A 17761-nucleotide genomic window follows, 5' to 3' on the forward strand; every position below is an offset into this window, starting at 1 on the left:
AAGCCTGAGGCAGCAACAATGCAAAATAATCCGTTAGGAAGGTGTTGAGGTCCTCCGTTTTCACAGACTCCGGCACCCCTCTCACCCTTAAATTGTTTCGGCGAGACCTGTCCTCCATATCAGCTATCTTAAGTTGAAGAGCGGCAACCTCATCCTCCAGGCCATTAGCTAAGTCCACTACTTCATTATGAGAAGAGGTGAGTTCCGCCATCTTGTTCTCAATGTGCGATGTGCGGTGTCCAAGAGAGGAGATCTCATGCTGTATATTGGACACGGCTGCCTTAATGTCACCCTGAATGGAGGTATGTAACTCAGCGAGAAGCCCCCTCATAATAGGTTCAGTTAGGGGCGCCGACGGAGAGCTCCCATCAGGGCCTCCTGGGCCTCTAGTATGCAGGGTCCCCGCTCCCAGTGGCTTGGAGGAGATCGGGGAAAACGGTACCTGCGGGTCCTGCTGCACCGAAGGCGACCAGCCTGTCAGGAGAATCGGAGGAGTTGAGGGAGAAGCCTCCAGAGCGCAGCCCGTCTGAGAGGATGAAGACGCTGGTGAGGCACTTCCAGTAGCCGGAGACGCTGACCCGCACTGAGCCGCGCCATCTTGTGAGGCCTCTGCAGCAGGAAAGAACGCCGTGAGCTTCAGTGGGCTCTTTTTCCCTCGCCTCCGGGTCATCATCAGGTGCCCCGATAGTTCAGGTACCGGTGGGCACAATTGCCGTAGCGATATGCTCAGGATCAATGCTGTTTAGCCGCTATTAGGCCTGGGCTGCAGCGGAGCACAAGGTTTATGCGACCGCCGCCATGCACTGCAGGACACGCCCCCCTTTATTCTTATTTTTATTATTTTTTATTTATTTATTATTTATTTATAATTTTTTATTTTTTATCTTTATTTTTTATTTTATTTTTATTTCTATTTTTATTCTTATTTTTATTTTATTTTTATTTTTCATTTTATTATATTCTAATTTAATTTTATTTATTTTTCTTTTCTCACTCACTCTCATTTGTTACTAACACGTTGTCATCTTTCTAATTTTTTATTTCATTGATATTGATATCATTTATATTATTTTTCTTTATCTGTGATTTATCTTTATCACATCACATTTATTTTTATTTTTAAATCTATTTAATACTCTTTAATAAAAAAAAAACATCTCTCTCGGAAAAATGCTTTGGTATATTTTTTCAACAGAATTCACACATGACTTTTCTTTATTTATCACCTTTTACTCAATATTGCTCTCTAAGTGAACCGATCCATTGAATCCATTTATGCTTTTTACTATTATCCATTAATGTGTTAAGGGGCGGGATCTGTGCCTATATAAAATAACCGATGATTTATGGCAACCATTATGACTACTGAGGAAAGGGTTATATTATACAACCCTGAAATGCGTTTAGTCGTTTATGCACAACAACTGGCATAATATTATCTTTGGAGAACTGTGCCCAAACCTCAGGGCCAGTTACCTCTCATGAACTGTATCACCATCAGTGCTCTTACTCTGTTACCTACCCGGTCCAGCAATTCAAATCCATCCCGGTGCAGCGATCCCGGCTCTGACCACAGCTGAATTCAGACGCCGGCAACACGAGGCGAGCCCTCTGTATCCAGTATACGGTCCTGATTACCAACCAGCTAGCGGTGAGGAATTACCAACTCCAGCGCACGCCAGCGCCAGCAGTCCCCGGGCACCATTGTGATCTTCGGCGCCTGCCAGCACCTCAGCCGTCAGCGACTGCCACCGCTCCCACTCGGACTCTACTGGACCAAGCCTACGTTTGGAAACGCTGCACAGAGGACCTAACGTACCACAGACACCCAGTCATTGTGGGAACAACACCCATTGCCTGGGTTACCATTATGAAGATCGGTAACATAATCTTTAATTACCACAGACTGTTTGATATTGCATATAAAAGGGACATATCTACCCTAAATATCTATAAGAGCAAACTAATTCTTTAACATACTTGTTTGGTACAGTTTTTTGTTATTTTATGCCAGTAGTATTGTTTTAATTATCTTATGCCTAAATATATTGTTAGGTTGCCTTTTAATATGTATGTTCTTCTCACAAGGGCCCTGTGAGAAGTACCTAATTTTACTCATATTCTTTATTAAATTACTGATTATTATTGAAGCATGATCCACGATTATTTATTTTCATTTACTCACCTAGAAGGTCCGGGCTACATTCAGTTTTCTTTAATTTACAAATCTGTTTAACTTTCTGGCACCACTGGAGTACCCCTTTAATGTGTACTGTTTTCTGCTTCACTGATTTATTAAGAGGTGCAAATCTCTCTAATGCATCAGGCAGGGAAGCAACCCATGTGCCATGCTTCTGAAAGCTTTTGAGACACAAAGTCACAAAATGTATGCGACAAACAGAGGCTTGCACAAAAATGTTGCAACTTTTCCCAGACAAAGATAAATCCCCCCCCCCTCATGTTCTTCTAAATAAGAATATGACACAACCTTTTCCTTTTAATAAGAATGTTAGTGTAAACACTGGACAATGCACTGCTGTAGGGGTCTGCAGTATGGACCTATAGTGCACTCCTTGGACACCCATTTGGTGCATTTGGTACATAAGAGAGAACAACTTGTAATAAGGCATGCATAAGTACCTTTATGAGACACGTGTAGGCAGAACAGGTCCATAGTTTTCTATAAATGCTGTTTCAGAGATCCATTTTATATCTAGAATATTTCTAGAATATGACTATAGGCAGCTTCTTCATTTATTGTCTATGGAGCTAACAGAGATAGCCAAGGACAGCATTTGGCTATCTTCAGCAGTTCCATAGACAATAGAGCAGTGGCCACTCTATCCAATGGTTAGACTTAGGTTGTTCACAAGATCGTGGGGGTTCCCAGTGGACCCCCTGCACTCAGACACATGTACCCTATGGTGTTGATAGGTTATAAGTGTTTTAAGTTAGAATACCAATTTAGTTCAGTAAGTTGCATGCTGGTGCTATCTCTTCCTCAAGAAAGAGATGCATTTGTACCCAGCTGTCCACAAGATATAAAACACAGAAAGATGTAATGCAGTGTGTATTCTAACACCCATCATAGCCAGCATTAGCTGTGCAGCAATTTGTACTACAAGCACTCTTCTGGGGGATCAGACTAGAAGGACTAGCCTTCATTCTTAATGCACTCCACAAATCCTTTAAATGGTGAATTAGTTGTCTTTCCTTAAATCACATATAGTAGGCACTAATAACTGTATACTGGGAATACCACACAAGGCCTACCATTTTTTTTGAGGGGGGGGGGGTTGCTCAGATAAACCAGGAGAGGTTAAGCACAACAGAGAGGTTATTACCATGCAAACCCTCTTGTTTGACTTGCACAGGGAACAGGACAGAGCCACCTAGTGGCTGTTTTTTCAATCACATTAAAAACATATAAAGGTTGAGAATTTTAACAGCAAGTAAATAGCAAAGTGTCTATACTTACATAAGGAACAATATATTAAAAGTTTAGTTTGGTGACAAGTTCTCTTTAACCCCTTAAGGACTCAGCCCATTTGGACCTTAAGGACTCAGACAATTTTATTTTTACGTTTTCGTTTTTTCCTCCTCCCCTTCAAAAAATCTAAACTCTTTTTTTATATTTTCATCCACAGACTACTATGAGGGCTTGTTTTTTGCGCAACCAGTTGTCCGTTGTAATGCCATCACTCACTTTATCATAAAATGTATGGCACAACCAAAAAAATACTATTTGTGTGGGGAAATTAAAAAGAAAACCGCAATTTAGCAAATTTTGGAAGGTTTTGTTTTCACGCTGTACAATTTATGGTAAAACTGACGTGTGTTTTTTATTCTCTGGGTCAATACGATTAAAATGATACCCATGATAATATACTTTTCTATTACTGTTGCGCTTAAAAAAAATTGCAAACTTTTTAACCAAATTAGTACGTTTAAAATTCCCCTATTTTGAAGACCTATAACTTTTTCATTTTTCCGTATAATGGGTGGTATGAAGGCTCATTTTTTGCGCCGTGAGCTGTACTTTTTATTAATACCATATTTGCTTATACAAAACTTGTATTACATTTTTTATAAATTTTTTGGGGAATAAAATAAATATAAAAAAGCAGCTATTTTGGCCTTTTTTTTTAACGTTCCCGCCGTTCACCGTATGAGATCATTTACATTTTCTTTTAATAGTTCAGATATTTACGCACGCGGCAATACCAAATATGTATATAAAATAATTTTTTTTACACTTTTTGGGGGTAAAATAGGGAAAATGGGCCAATTTACGTTTTTATTGGGGGAGGGGGTTTTTCAAATTTTTTTTTACTTTTATATTTACACTCTTATAGTCCCCATAGGGGACTATTTAAAGCAATCACTCGAAATCGATTGCTTACACTGTTCAATGCTGAGCTTTGTATCTCCTTGTATCGTGAGTCATCAGCCACAGAGCAAACCTAGCTCCGGATAGATGATGACTCGGGGGGCTGCAGGAGAGGTTGCGGGGGTCCCCAGCGGTGGGACCCCTGCGATCAGACATCTTATCCCCTATCCTTGGATAAAGGATAAGATGTCTGGGGGCAGAGTACCCCTTTAACCCTGGGTCCTGGCTGCTGATAGCAGTGGGACCCATGGGGTATGAAGCGTGTTCAGCGGTAATGGAACCAGGTCGTACAGGTACCTTAACAGGTTAAAGTGTACCTGTCCTTGCCAAAAACTTTTTATTTAACCCCTTAAGGACCCAGCCCATTTATACCTTAAGGACCCGGCCATTTTTTGAACATCTGACCACTGTCACTTTAAGCATTAATAACTCTGGGATGATTTTACTTTTAATTCTGATTTCGAGTTAGTTTTTTCGTGACATATTCTACTTTATATTAGTGGTAAAATTTTGTCGATACTTGCATCAATTCACTTGCAATTTGCGCTGATCGCCAACATGGGGGGGGGTCTGATGACCCCCCCCCTGGGCATTTGCGCGGGGTGCCTGCTGATCGATATCAGCAGTCACCCTGGTCCGGTCCCCGCCCGGCGTGCGGTAGGGACTGAAATTCCCACGGGCGTAAATACCAGAAAGCCAGGGAGTATCCATACGCCCTAGGTCCTTAAGGGGTTAATGTAGATTATACCATTATATGGTTCTTTGTAATATACATTGATAAAAAGAAGTATATATTTTGAATGAAAAATTATGCTCCTAAAGATATTGCATGTTTGTCTCTCTGAGGAGACCAAATACAGGAAGTGAGTGCAGGACAAATGAGGTCTCTGCAGACTCCTGGCTTGTCAATCATCCTGCTGTATGAGCATGGGGCGTGTCACAGAGCCTCAGCGTACAGAGCCCTGCTTGTCCTCAGTGTACAGAGCCCTGCTTGTCCTCAGTGTACAGAGTCCTGCTTGTCCTCAGTGCACAGAGCCCTGCTTGTCTTCAGTGTACAGAGCCCTGCTTGTCCTCACTGTACAGAGCCCTGCTTGTCCTCAGTGCAGAGCCCTGCTTGTCCTCAGTGCACAGAGCCCTGCTTATCCTCAGTACACAGAGCCCTGCTTGTCCTCAGTGTACAGAACCCTGCTTTTCCTCAGTGTACAGAGCCCCGTGAGTCCTTTGTGCACAGAGCCCTTCATGTCCTCAGTGTACAGAGTCCTGCTTGTCTTCAGTGTACAGAGCCCTGCTTGTCCTCAGTGTACAGAGCCCTGCTCGTCCTCAGTGTACAGAGCCCTGCTTGTCCTCAGAGCACAGAGCCCTGCTTGTCCTCAGTGTACAGAGCCCTGCTTGTCCTCAGTACACAGAGCCCTGCTTGTCCTCAGTACACAGAGCCCTGCTTGTCCTCAGTACACAGAGCCCTGCTTGTCCTCAGTGTACAGAACCCTGCTTGTCCTCAGTGTACAGAGCCCTGCTTGTCCTCAGTGTACAGAACCCTGCTTGTCCTCAGTGTACAGAGCCCGGCGAGTCCTTTGTGCACAGAGCCCTGCTTGTCCTCAGTGTACAGAGCCCTGCTTGTCCTCAGTGCACAGAGCCCTGCTTGTCTTCAGTGCACAGAGCACTGCTTGTCCTCAGTGTACAGAGCCCTGCTTGTCCTCAGTGTACAGAGCCCTGCTTGTCCTCAGTGTACAGAGCCCTGCTTGTCTTCAGTGTACAGAACCCTGCTTGTCCTCAGTGTACAGAGCCTTGTTTGTCCTCAGTGTACAGAGCCTTGCTTGTTCTCAGTGTACAGAGCCCTGCTTGTCCTCAGTGTACAGAGCCCTGCTTGTCCTCAATACACAGAGCCCTGCTTGTCCTCAGTGTACAGAGCCCTGCTTGTCCTCAGTGTACAGAACCCTTCTTGTCCTCAATGTACAGAGCCCTGCTTGTCCTCAGTGTACAGAGCCCTGCTTGTCCTCAGTGTACAGAGCCCTGCTTGTCCTCAGTGTACAGAACCCTTCTTGTCCTCAATGTACAGAGCCCTGCTTGTCCTCAGTGTACAGAGCCCTGCTTGTCCTCAGTGTACAGAACCCTTCTTGTCCTCAATGTACAGAGCCCTGCTTGTCCTCAGTGTACAGAACCCTGCTTGTCCTCAGTGTACAGAGCCCTGCTTGTCCTCAGTGTACAGAACCCTTCTTGTCCTCAGTGTACAGAGCCCTGCGAGTCCTTTGTGCACAGAGCCTTGCTTGTCCTCAGTGTACAGAGTCCTGCTTGTCTTCAGTGTACAGAGCCCGGCTTGTCCTCAGTGTACAGAGCCCTGCATGTCCTCAGTGTACAGAGCCCTGCTTGTCCTCAGTGTACAGAGCCCTGCTTGTCCTCAGTATACAGAGCCCTGCTTGTTCTCACAGAGACACACAGGCAATAGCTGCAGGCAAAATATACACATTTTTTAACCATTGTATATCACAAATACACATACAATGTTATTATCTACATTATATAAAATGTTTTTGCTAATGACACGTACAATTTAAAAGGATCCAAAGGATAGGGGATAAGATGTCTGATCGCGGAGGGCCCGCCGCTGGGACCCCCCACAATACCCGTGGGGCACTCGCATTCTATGCGGGGCTGTGTCTCCAGTCTCAGAAACCTCTTTGTTTCTAGGACTGGAGACATGACATCATGAGGGGTGTGTGGCATGACATCACGAGGAGGTGTGGTGTGACGTCTCCAGTTCCGGAAACAAAGAGGTTTCCGAGACTGGAGATGCAGCCCCGCATAGAATGCTGGTGCTGCACGGAGATCGCAGGGGGTCCCAGCGACGGGTCCCACCGCGATCAGACATCGTATCCCCTATCCTAGGGGATAAGATGTATTTGTCTGGAATACCCCTTCAAGTTTTAAAATAAAAAAAGACAAGGGAAAAGTGCATTAAAAAGAAAGAATGTATATTAAATTATGTATATGATATTTAATAGGAAAGTAAATTGATAGAGAATTGTTGGAAAACTATGTAAGATTGCTTCTATTATCTATGAGAAACACTGCTTTTAGGGAGCTTGGTTTGCTTAGGATCTATTGTAGACAAACTACCCTGTTTCCCAGAAAATAAGACATACCCATAAAATAATCTGTAGCAGAATTTCTTAGCATTGGTGTAATATAAGCCATACCCTGAAAATAAGACAAAATGGTAGGCATGGCTAAGCCTACCGGCGCATAGCGGTAAAGAAGACGGGCAGCCCTTCTCATCTGCACCATCGTGACAGCAGTTATCTCAGAGGTGACTGGAGAGGTGCCGGCAGCCCCCCCAACAAGGTCAGCATCCCCTGTCAGGTCCCGGTCCTTCCGTTCGTGTTGTCAGCCGTGGCATAGAGTGAGACAGAAAGTGAAAGTAAAAGTCTCCTCAGGAACAAAAAGTTCTGCTTTGTGGGTCCTCAGGGGGAAGAATAAAGCTGTGACTGCCGTTTTACTCAGCACTGTGGGTATCTCTCACCCAGCACCAACCAGCAACAGTCTGTGGGTTTCTCTCACTCCCAACAAACACCCGTAAATCTAAGACATAGTGTGTCTTCTTGAGGAAAAATAAATATTAGACAGTGTCTTATTTTTGGGGAAACACGGAACCTCCTAGTCAGACAAATCAGCCAAAAACACTGTTGATCTAGCTTTAAAAACAAAAAGGCATGGAGAAAAAAAAAATTATGAGACAGAGAAGGCTGAATGTCGCCCTCAAACTGTTTGACATTCCAGGTATAAATTACTGAGTACTAAAGTGACAAGGAATGATATTTGTCACCTTAATATTGTCCCGTCCAAGTGTTTCTTTGTTCCTGTGATTGTTACTAATGACCATTTGCTTCCATTACTACAACCAGTTTGGTATGTAGGTATTAGACAAGTTATGCCACACATTCATTACACATTATCCAGTGCACTTACATTTTTGGACGGTATGTGCTGATATTATTACATAACTTTCATGAACATCCTGCCCTTGTGAAGGACATTCTTATCTGCCACAGCAAGCCACATAATCAAGATGTACTTAGGTCACATAACATAAGGACTGTTGTAAGGTCCACGTACAAACAAGAATACTGACCAAATAGACTTGACAGATTAATTTTGGTCTTCCGGCAGATCTGTATACACTAAATGTATTCAGACTGCCAGCATGTTGGTGAGGTATGTCTTTTGGGTGATGACACAAAGATATGTAACAGTGTTGATATTCCTGGAGGGATCCGCCAAATGGAAAAGGATTTAGGAAAACTAGAAGAATGGTCAGAACTCTGGCAACTGAAATTTAATGTGGATAAGTGCAAGATAATGCACCTGGGGCGTAAAAACCCTCGGGCAGAATATAGAGTATTTAACACAGTCCTGACCTCAGTATCTGAGGAAAGGGATTTAGGAGAAATTATTTCAGAAGACTTAAAGGTAGGAAGACAATGTAATAGAGCAGCAGGAATCGCTAGCAAAATGCTTGGATGTATAGGGAGAGGTATAAGCAGTAGAAAGAGAGAAGTGCTCATGCATTAGTACAGAACACTGGTGAGACCTCACTTGGAGTATTGTGCGCAGTACTGGAGGCCATATCTCCAAAAGGATATAGATACTCTGGAGAGAGTTCAGAGAAGAGTTACTAAACTAGTACATGGATTGCAGGATAAAACTTACGAGGAAAGGTTAAAGGACCTTAACTTGTATAGAAGAAAGACGAGACATAGGGGATATGATAGAAAGTTTTAAACACATAAAGGGAATCAACACGGTAAAGGAGGAGAGAATATTTAAAAGAAGAAAAACTACCACAAGAGGACATAGTTTTAAATTAGAGGGGCAAAGGTTTAAAAGTAATATCAGGAAGTATTACTTTACTGAGAGAGTAGTGGATGCATGCAATAGCCTTCCTGCAGAAGTGGTTGCTGAAACAACGGTGAAGGAGATTAAACATGCATGGGATAAGCATAACGCTATCCTTCATATAAGATAGGACCAGGGACTATTCATAGGATTAAGATTATTGGGCAGACTAGATGGGCCAAATGGTTCTTATCTGCCGACACATTCTATGTTTCTATGTTACTGTCAGATCCCAAAAACGTTTATGTGTTGTTACTGATGAAAGTTAAAGACCTTTTGTAATATGGTTGTTAAATTTTTTTTTTTAATATTTAATAAATGACTTTTGAAAATCCCACCACTAGGGGTCTACATACCTACTGGGACACCAACCAGTCCTGCAGCAGCATCATCTTGTCTATGTGTCATGGACAAGAGATGACTCACGGCTGCAGGAGCAGACACACCAATCACCTCCCTCCACCACAAGGGAGGAACATGCCCTCTTCCCCTGAGAGGATTTCTAACACTGTAGGCTCATGAAAAGAGGTATTTTTATAATAAATATAGGTGATAGAGGCAAAAAAAAAGCAGATGTACATGGTCAAAAGTAGGTACTGAGTAGCATTTTTTTTTTGTAGGATCTGAGAGGTATGGTTTAAATGCAGTGAATTGCTGATCATAATGAATTCTTCACATCTGTAGTGTGTCAGGTAAAAATGGTTTCAAAATGTCTCTGACAGTCCCTGTTGACTGATAGGGTCCATTGGGGTCCTAGTGTTTTTTTTATTTCAAGAATATTGCTGCTGATTCCACAATTCTTATCATCAAAAATATGGAAATCGTGATGGGACCCCTAGCAGATGTGTGCTTTTTTTATTTTTATTTTTTAATAATTCGAGTCAATTTCAAATGGATCAAATTTGAAATCATATCATCAAATCCAAGATGAAGGAACTATTGAAGACAGAAAATGACACATTGTATAAGCAAACAATACAGTATGCAGAATTGGATCATTTATCTTACATTAAAGCAATCTAATAACAGTATAGTGAATGTTTATAGGAATTTGTTGCTTTATAGTGTAGAATAAAATGCTGCTATGTTTATTTTCTGCATATTAACATGTTATTGTTTCATTTGTAGGTGAAGAAGAGCTCCTTAAGTAATGAGCAAAGATGTGGAAGATTGAAGAATATTTTTTATATTTGTAAAAAGACTGTATACTACCTATATGCTGTATACATCCATACTGCTGCAAATAACTTATTTTTACATTTATATTATTTCTCAATAGGCCAGATTTCTGATGTAGTATTCATGATAGCCCTTAAAATGTCCACTATGTCCATATTTATAAATGAATAAATAACAGTGTCAAGAACCATATCGCAAATTCAAATTAATATTAAAACAAATATTTTACATGTTATGATCTTAGAATCTTAGTTTTCCGCTGTGATTTTCATACAGGAGTGCAATATATACATTATGTAGTTAAATAAAACATACAAAATGTGGCCTGCTGATGTAACTGTTTTCAGATAACCATAGATTAAACAAGGTTAAAGGGGTTATCCAGGAATATAAAACAGAGCTAATTTCTTCCCAAAACAGCACCACAACTGTCCCCAGGTTGTGCATGATATTACAACTTGACTCTATTCACTTCAATTAAACTGAGCTGCAATACCACTCTCAACCTGATGATAGGTGTGGTGCTGTTTTTGTAATAAATAGGCTGTTCTATCAATTTTGGACAGCCTCTTCAAAGGGGTACTCTGGTGGAAAACAATTTTTTTCAATCAACTCGTGCCAGAAAGATAAACAGATTTGTAAATTATTTCTATTTAAAAATCTTAATCCTTCCAGTACTTATCAACTGCTATAGGAATTTGTTTCTGCTCTGGACAGTTCAAGACATGGACAGAGGTGTCAGCAAAGAGCACTGTTGTCAGACTGGAAAGAACTACACAATTTTCTCTGTGGTCAGACAGAAAAGAATTCCAGATAGAAAAACCAATTCCTGGGGAGCAAACAGCAGCTAATAAGTACTGGAAGGATTAAGATTTTTAAATAGAAGTAATTTACAAATCTGTTTAACTTTCGGGCACCAGTTGATTTAAAAAAAAAAGATTTTTCCTCTGTAGTACCCCTTTAACCACTTAGGGACCCAGGGCGTATAGGTACGCCCTCGCTCCCTGGTACTTAAGGACCTGAACGCCCATGGGAATTTCGATCCCCACCTCGCGCCGGGACCGGATCAGGATGCCTGCTGAAATCATTCAGCAGGCATCCCGTGACAATGCCCAGGGGGGTCCTGAGACAAGGGTGTCCAACCAATAGCAGCCGGCAGAGGAGGGATTAATGTCCCCTTCTCTCAGTTCTGCTCACTCACCGAGTTCAGTCAGCGGGCAGAGCTGTGAGAAGGAGCCAGGGAACCCCCTCTGTGAAGATCTGTGCTCCTCAGGGTTGAAAAAGTGTCTGTAGTGCAGGGTGAGTTTTGTCTGCAGGAACAGGTGTTTTAACAGGAGTTAAAAGAAAAGTAAAAAAAAAATTTCCCTCCCCTAATAGGTACTCAAGGGTTAAGGGCACTGCATTTGGCTGCAGCATTTTTATTTATTTATTACTTATAATCACACACCGTTGTACCATTATACATAATATACACCAAACCCACACACTACACACTTCCCCGGCCACCCCCCCACACCCCCCCTCGTGCCTCGTGCCTCGTGCTGCATATGGGCCTGGTCAAAAAAGACAGAGTCAGGCAGTATTATAGCCGGGACGTCCTAAACCATACCCTGCCTTACAGTATGGTCATAGCACGGAAGCGGTTCGAGGCCATTCAGAAATGCCTCCATTACACTGATGTCCCCCTGCCTATGACCGGCTTTATAAAGTGAGGCCGGTCATAGATCACTTTGGGGCCAAATTTTTGGAGGCCTACGTACCGCTTATGGAGCTCTCGGTAGATGAGTCTTTTATCAGATTTAAGGGGAGACTCATCTTCCGCCAGTATATTCCCTCGAAGCGGGAGCGGTATGGCGTGAAGCTCTATAAACTTTGTGAGAGCACCTCCGGGTACACTTACAAGTTTAGAGTATATGAGGGACGAAATTCCCGTATTGAACCCCCAGAATGTCCCCCCACTCTGGGTGTTAGCGGGAAAATTGTTTGGAACCTTGTGCACCCATTGCTGGATAAGGGTTACCACCTTTGCGTGGACAACTTTTATACCAGCATCCCTCTGTTCACATCCCTTGCCGCCAGATCCACGTCCACTTGTGGGACCGTGTGGAAGAACCAGAGAGGCCTCCCTCTAAATTTTGTTAAGACACCTATGCCCAAGGGTGAGTCCCATGCCCTTACCCATGAAAACCTGTTGCTGGTCAGGTATAAGGATAAGAGGGATGTCCTTATGCTGACCACTATTCATGGTAACGGCAGCTCACCTGTCCCTGTGCGAGGTACCACAACAACGGTCCTCAAGCCCGATTGTATTCTGGACTACAATCAGTATATGGGGGGAGTTGATCTCTCTGATCAAATCCTCAAGCCATATAACGCCATGCGCAAAACACGGGTATGGTACAAAAAAGTTGCGGTCTACTTGGTACAGGTTGCCATGTACAATGCTTTTGTACTGTACCAGAGCACTGGCAACACAGAGACATACCTTCAGTTCCAAGAAGAATTCCTAAAGGTCCTGATCTTTGGCGAACGGGAAAGAGCAGGCCGGACTTCCCAAGGAACTGAAGTTATAGGTGCCAGGATCGTCCCAGGCCAACACTTTCCAGGTGAGGTCTTCCACACTGGAAAGAAGGGACGAGCCCAGAAAAAATGCAGAGTGTGTAACAGGAGGGGGATTGGGAAGGACACCACCACTCAATGTGACACTTGCCCCGATCATCCGGGCCTCAGCATTAAGGATTGCTTCAGGGAGTATCACACTTCCATGGAGTACTAAATTTTCCCTTTTCATTTTAATTTCCCATAATTTGAACCCAATGTACCAAGTCCAGAGTACATTCCAAGTTTTAACCCCATAAACCACTAAATTGCCCAAAAAAATGTATCATCAAAAAAAATAAAAACCTGATAAGACCTTTGGGGGTATTTTTTTTTTTTTTTTAAATGGGTCACTGAGTCACTATCATCGGGGACTTTTTTATGTTGCCTCAAATGCACAGCGCTCTCTCTCCACCTGAGCAGGTGCGTATTTGAGGCAACAGGTTAGGGACGGCCACACACATCACATTCCCAGAATTATGATTCAGAGCATAGGGTTTGTGGCGGGCATATTTTTTAGTTTTGGCTATGCTCTGGGAACTTAGCCTGTTTTATCATTTTACATCCCACTGTACCCCATATTAGTAATTTACCACAAGTAATGCTCCTTGAGGGGGGTCCCGCTGTTCTGGCTCCAGAGGCAGCTATGTAGAAGCTCAAGGCCCCTGACTGCGCTCCTGCTCTTCCATGACCAGTGTGCACCTGAAGAGATGTTTATGTCCAGAAATGAGGTATGTCCTTACTCCAAAGAAATGTATTTACAAATTTACAATGACATTTTCTCCTAATACCACTTGTGAAAATTAAAAATTTGGGGTAACCCCAGCATTTAAGTGTGAAAAATCTAATTTTTCCCTATCACATCCCACTTTAATGAACATTTATCAAACACTTGTGGGGTGGTAAGGCTCACTTTACCCCATGTTACGTTCCTTGAGGGGTGTTGTTTCCAAAATAGTATGCCGTGTTTTTTTTGTTAATTTTTGCTGTTCTGGCATCATAGGCGCTTCCTACATGCAACATGCTCCCCCCCCCCCATTTCAGCAAAATTTGCAAATGTGACTCCTTCTCTTCTGAGTATTGTATTGCGCCCGCAGTGCACCTGATGTCCACACATGGGGTATTTGCATACTCAGAAGAGATGGGGGTTACAAATTTTGGGGGGCATTTTCTCTTATTATCCCTTGTAAAAATGTAAAATTTGGGGGAAAGCCAGCATTTTAGTAAAAAAAAAATTCTAAATAATTTACACATCCAACTTTAATGAAAAGTCATCAAACACTTGTGGGGTGTTCAGGCTCACTGTACCCCTTGTTATGTTCCTTGAGTGGTGTAGTTTCCAAAATAGGAAGGCAAACAAGGTGAAAGCCAGCTCACCCCGCCCCAGACAGTAGAGCACGGATCCAGGCGCTGGACGGCACCAGCCAATGAGAAAATGAAGGAGATCGGATCCAGCTCAATGCAGGTGAAATCGGGTTTAATCCATAGGACAAGGAAGGAACAAGTTACGCGTTTCAAGCGCTGCAAGCGCTCTAAGTCATACAACAAATGCATGTTACAAGTCGGCTTAAATAGGCAGTGAGGTAATTACAGCCGGTCACAGGTCATGTGACCGGCAGGAATTAACCCCTTACAGGTAAATAGGGGCAGTGTAAAAACATTAGAAATATGCTTCAAGTATCAAAACAATGGGTAAATACAAATATAATTGTAACTACATAAAAGAATAATGTCTGAAAATAATAAATGACCAATGTATGGAGAGATGAGAGAAAAATGAATAAATATAAAGACATAAGTTATTAAGTTTCATATTAGGAAGATGTATGCCAATCCTGCACATGGGCTGTAAAGAAGCTACATATGAATTGACATCTTAAAAATGTATCACCAGATAGGTCCTATGGATTAAACCCGATTTTACCTGCATTGAGCTGGATCCGATCTCCTTCAGTTTCCAAAATAGTATGCCATGTGTTTTTTTTTTTTTTTTTTTTTGCTGTTCTGGCACCATAGGGCTTCCTAAATGTGAAATGCCCCCAAAAACCATTTCAGAAAAACTCACTCTCCAAAATCCCATTGTCGCTCCTTCCCTTCTGAGCCTTGTAGTGCAACCACAGAGCACTTTACATACACATATGAGGTATTTCCATACTCGAGAGAAATTGGGTTACACATTTTAGGAAGATTTCTCTCCTTTTACCCCTTGTAAAAATGCAAACTTATTTGGAATATCCATTTTCCTTATAAGCAGAGAGCTTCAAAGTAAAAAAAAAAAAAAAGCTACATTTTCAATTTTTTCATAAAATGTTGGAATTTTTCACCAAGAAATGATGCAAATGATGACAAATTTTACATAAAGTAGAATATGTCACGAAAAAACAATCCCGGAATCAGAATGAAAAGTAAAAGCATCTCAGAGTTATTAATGCTTAAAGTGACAGTGGTCAGATGTGCAAAAAATGCCCGGGTCCTTAAAGGGGTACTCAGGTGGTCAACGTGTTTTTCCGTTTTTGACTTACCCTATTTGTTTTGTTTCATTTCTATTCTTGTTGTTTAGCCTACTCTATTTCCGTTCTTTGTTGTCTTTTTATCCCCACTTTGTTGTCCTTTCTTTGCCTCTATTTCTTGTTTCTTGCTGTGCTGAAAACTACAAGTCCCAGCATGCCACATGCCTTGCTGGTTTGGGGTGGCTCCTTTTTATTTATTTATTTTTTTCTCCCCCCCCCCCCCTACTATATTCCCGGGTCAGCCCCCTTATACACAGCAGACTAATATTATCACCCTTGGCTGGGATATACTGTCATACACACACAAAAGGGACTACAACTCCCAGCATGTGTCATTCAGGAGTCTTCAGTCTGTGGTATAACACCAGCATGCTGCCTCTGTAGTCTCCTGGGGGTTGTAGTTCCCCACATCTCTGTAGGGCATACACCAGTGTTTCCCAACCAGGGTGCCTCCAGGTGTTGCAAAACTACAGCTTCCAGCATGCCCTGACAGCCTTTGGGCATGCTAGGAGTTGTAGTTTTGCAACAGCTGGAGGCACATTGGATGGGAAACACTGGTGTTACATGATGTGTATGCTGAATAGGCTAGAACAGTGTTTCCCAACCAGTGTGTCTCCAGCTGTTGCAAAACTACAACTCCCAGCATGCTCAAAGTCTGTCAAGACATGCTGGGAGTTGTAGTTTTGCAACAGCTGGAGGCACACTGGTTTGTAAACACTAGCATACACACACACAACAGGGACTACATCTCCCAGCATGTGTCATTCAGGAGTCCCCCCTTCACATAGAGATCATTCCCAGTATGAGATTTATTCCCCTGCAGTCCATACATCCCCAGCCCATGCACCCTGTCATCCTCCCCTTCAGATAACCTTATCTTCTCTGTGAGGTCCTCCTGTGCAGACCTGTGTCCTTAGAATACAGAGCAGGGGGGAGGGGAGGGGAGGAGCTGTGTACTCAGCTGGATGAGATGAGGGGGCGTGGCTTATTCCTCTCATGCAGACAGAGAGAGAGAAAAAAAGCGCTGTGACATCTTGTCCACAACAGACTCAGAACTGTGGACAACAATAAAAGAAAAACCTCTGAACTACAGAACTTCCTGCCCAACAAACAGGTAAGAAAAACACATACATGCTGCCAAAACATATAACACATGTATATTGCAAAAATATTAAACTTACAAAGAAGATGCCACATAGTCAAAAAAAATAACCACCGGAGTACCCCTTTAAGGTGAAAATGGGCTGGGTCCATAAGGGGTTAATTGATTTTCTGTCTGACCACAGATCTCTCTGTCAGGAACTGTCCAGAGCAGGAGCAAATCCCCTATCCTGCTCTGGACAGTTCCTGACATGGACAGAGGTGTCAGCAGTGAGCACTGTGGTCAGACAGAAAAGAAATTCAAAAAGAAAAGAACTTCCTGTGGAGCATACAGCAGCTGATAAGTACTTCAAGGATTAAGATTTTTAAATAGAAGTAATTTACAAATCTGTTTAACTTTCTGGCACCACTGGAGTGCTACTTTAATAGTGAGAGATATTTGACATTTTCTCCCACGACTAGTTCATACATTTGTAAAAGAAAAAAAATATATACTGATTTTTAAAATATATTTTTCTCTTCTTCTCTCAGACATAACATTGTGTGGTCTGTGTGTTCATTTGTTGCTGCGAGACTTTACAAGATCTTTGATTCAATATCATAAAAGCATATTTAAAAAAAAAAAACACTGCAGGTTTACTGCCCATTGCTTAGAAGTATCAGTCAAAATGTTGTTTATTTTCTTTTTTCCCCCCTTAAAAGACATTGCCTAGGTCCCTGTTTTTCCTGCATAGCTTCTGGCTGTTGGTCTGGTGGTGGTGCCTTTCAAGCATAATGTTTGCCAGTACACTGGATGGAACTTCTGTTCCCTTACTTTCCCCTAAGATCTATCCAATCCTTGGCAGCCTTGTTTTGAAATCTTTTCTTTCTGTCATGCTTGCACTTGCATAAAGAAGAGAGATACAGCAATGCTGTTTCCAAGGTTTTCTCTAATGTCGTAGTTAGTTCTCACATTTAAATGTATTTTTATTTTTTTATTTTTGATAGAACAATAAAATGACTATAGAGCATATTCTTTAGTGGTTTACCTCAGATTATGAAAAGATTGGTTGCTCCTTTGGGATCACTACAAGCCCTAAGCATTATTTGATGC

The 17761-nt window shown here is 42.2% G+C and overlaps 1 protein-coding gene across 4 annotated transcripts in view; it reads left to right on the forward strand.

Moving 5' to 3' along the window:
* Positions 1-10764, forward strand: part of SMPX (small muscle protein X-linked) — a 153086-nt gene extending 142322 nt beyond the window's left edge. For 3 of the 4 annotated variants that reach the window (XM_056558609.1, XM_056558610.1, XM_056558608.1), the window contains exon 5: positions 10409-10764. The gene's annotated coding sequence lies outside the window, so the exon portion shown is untranslated. The remainder of the gene's footprint in view (positions 1-10408) is intronic. The other variant, XM_056558607.1, reaches the window with a different exon arrangement.
* Positions 10765-17761: the final 6997 nt, after the last annotated feature.

This window comes from Hyla sarda, chromosome 2 (genome assembly GCF_029499605.1).
Source record: "Hyla sarda isolate aHylSar1 chromosome 2, aHylSar1.hap1, whole genome shotgun sequence".
Taxonomy (NCBI): Eukaryota; Metazoa; Chordata; class Amphibia; order Anura; family Hylidae; genus Hyla; species Hyla sarda.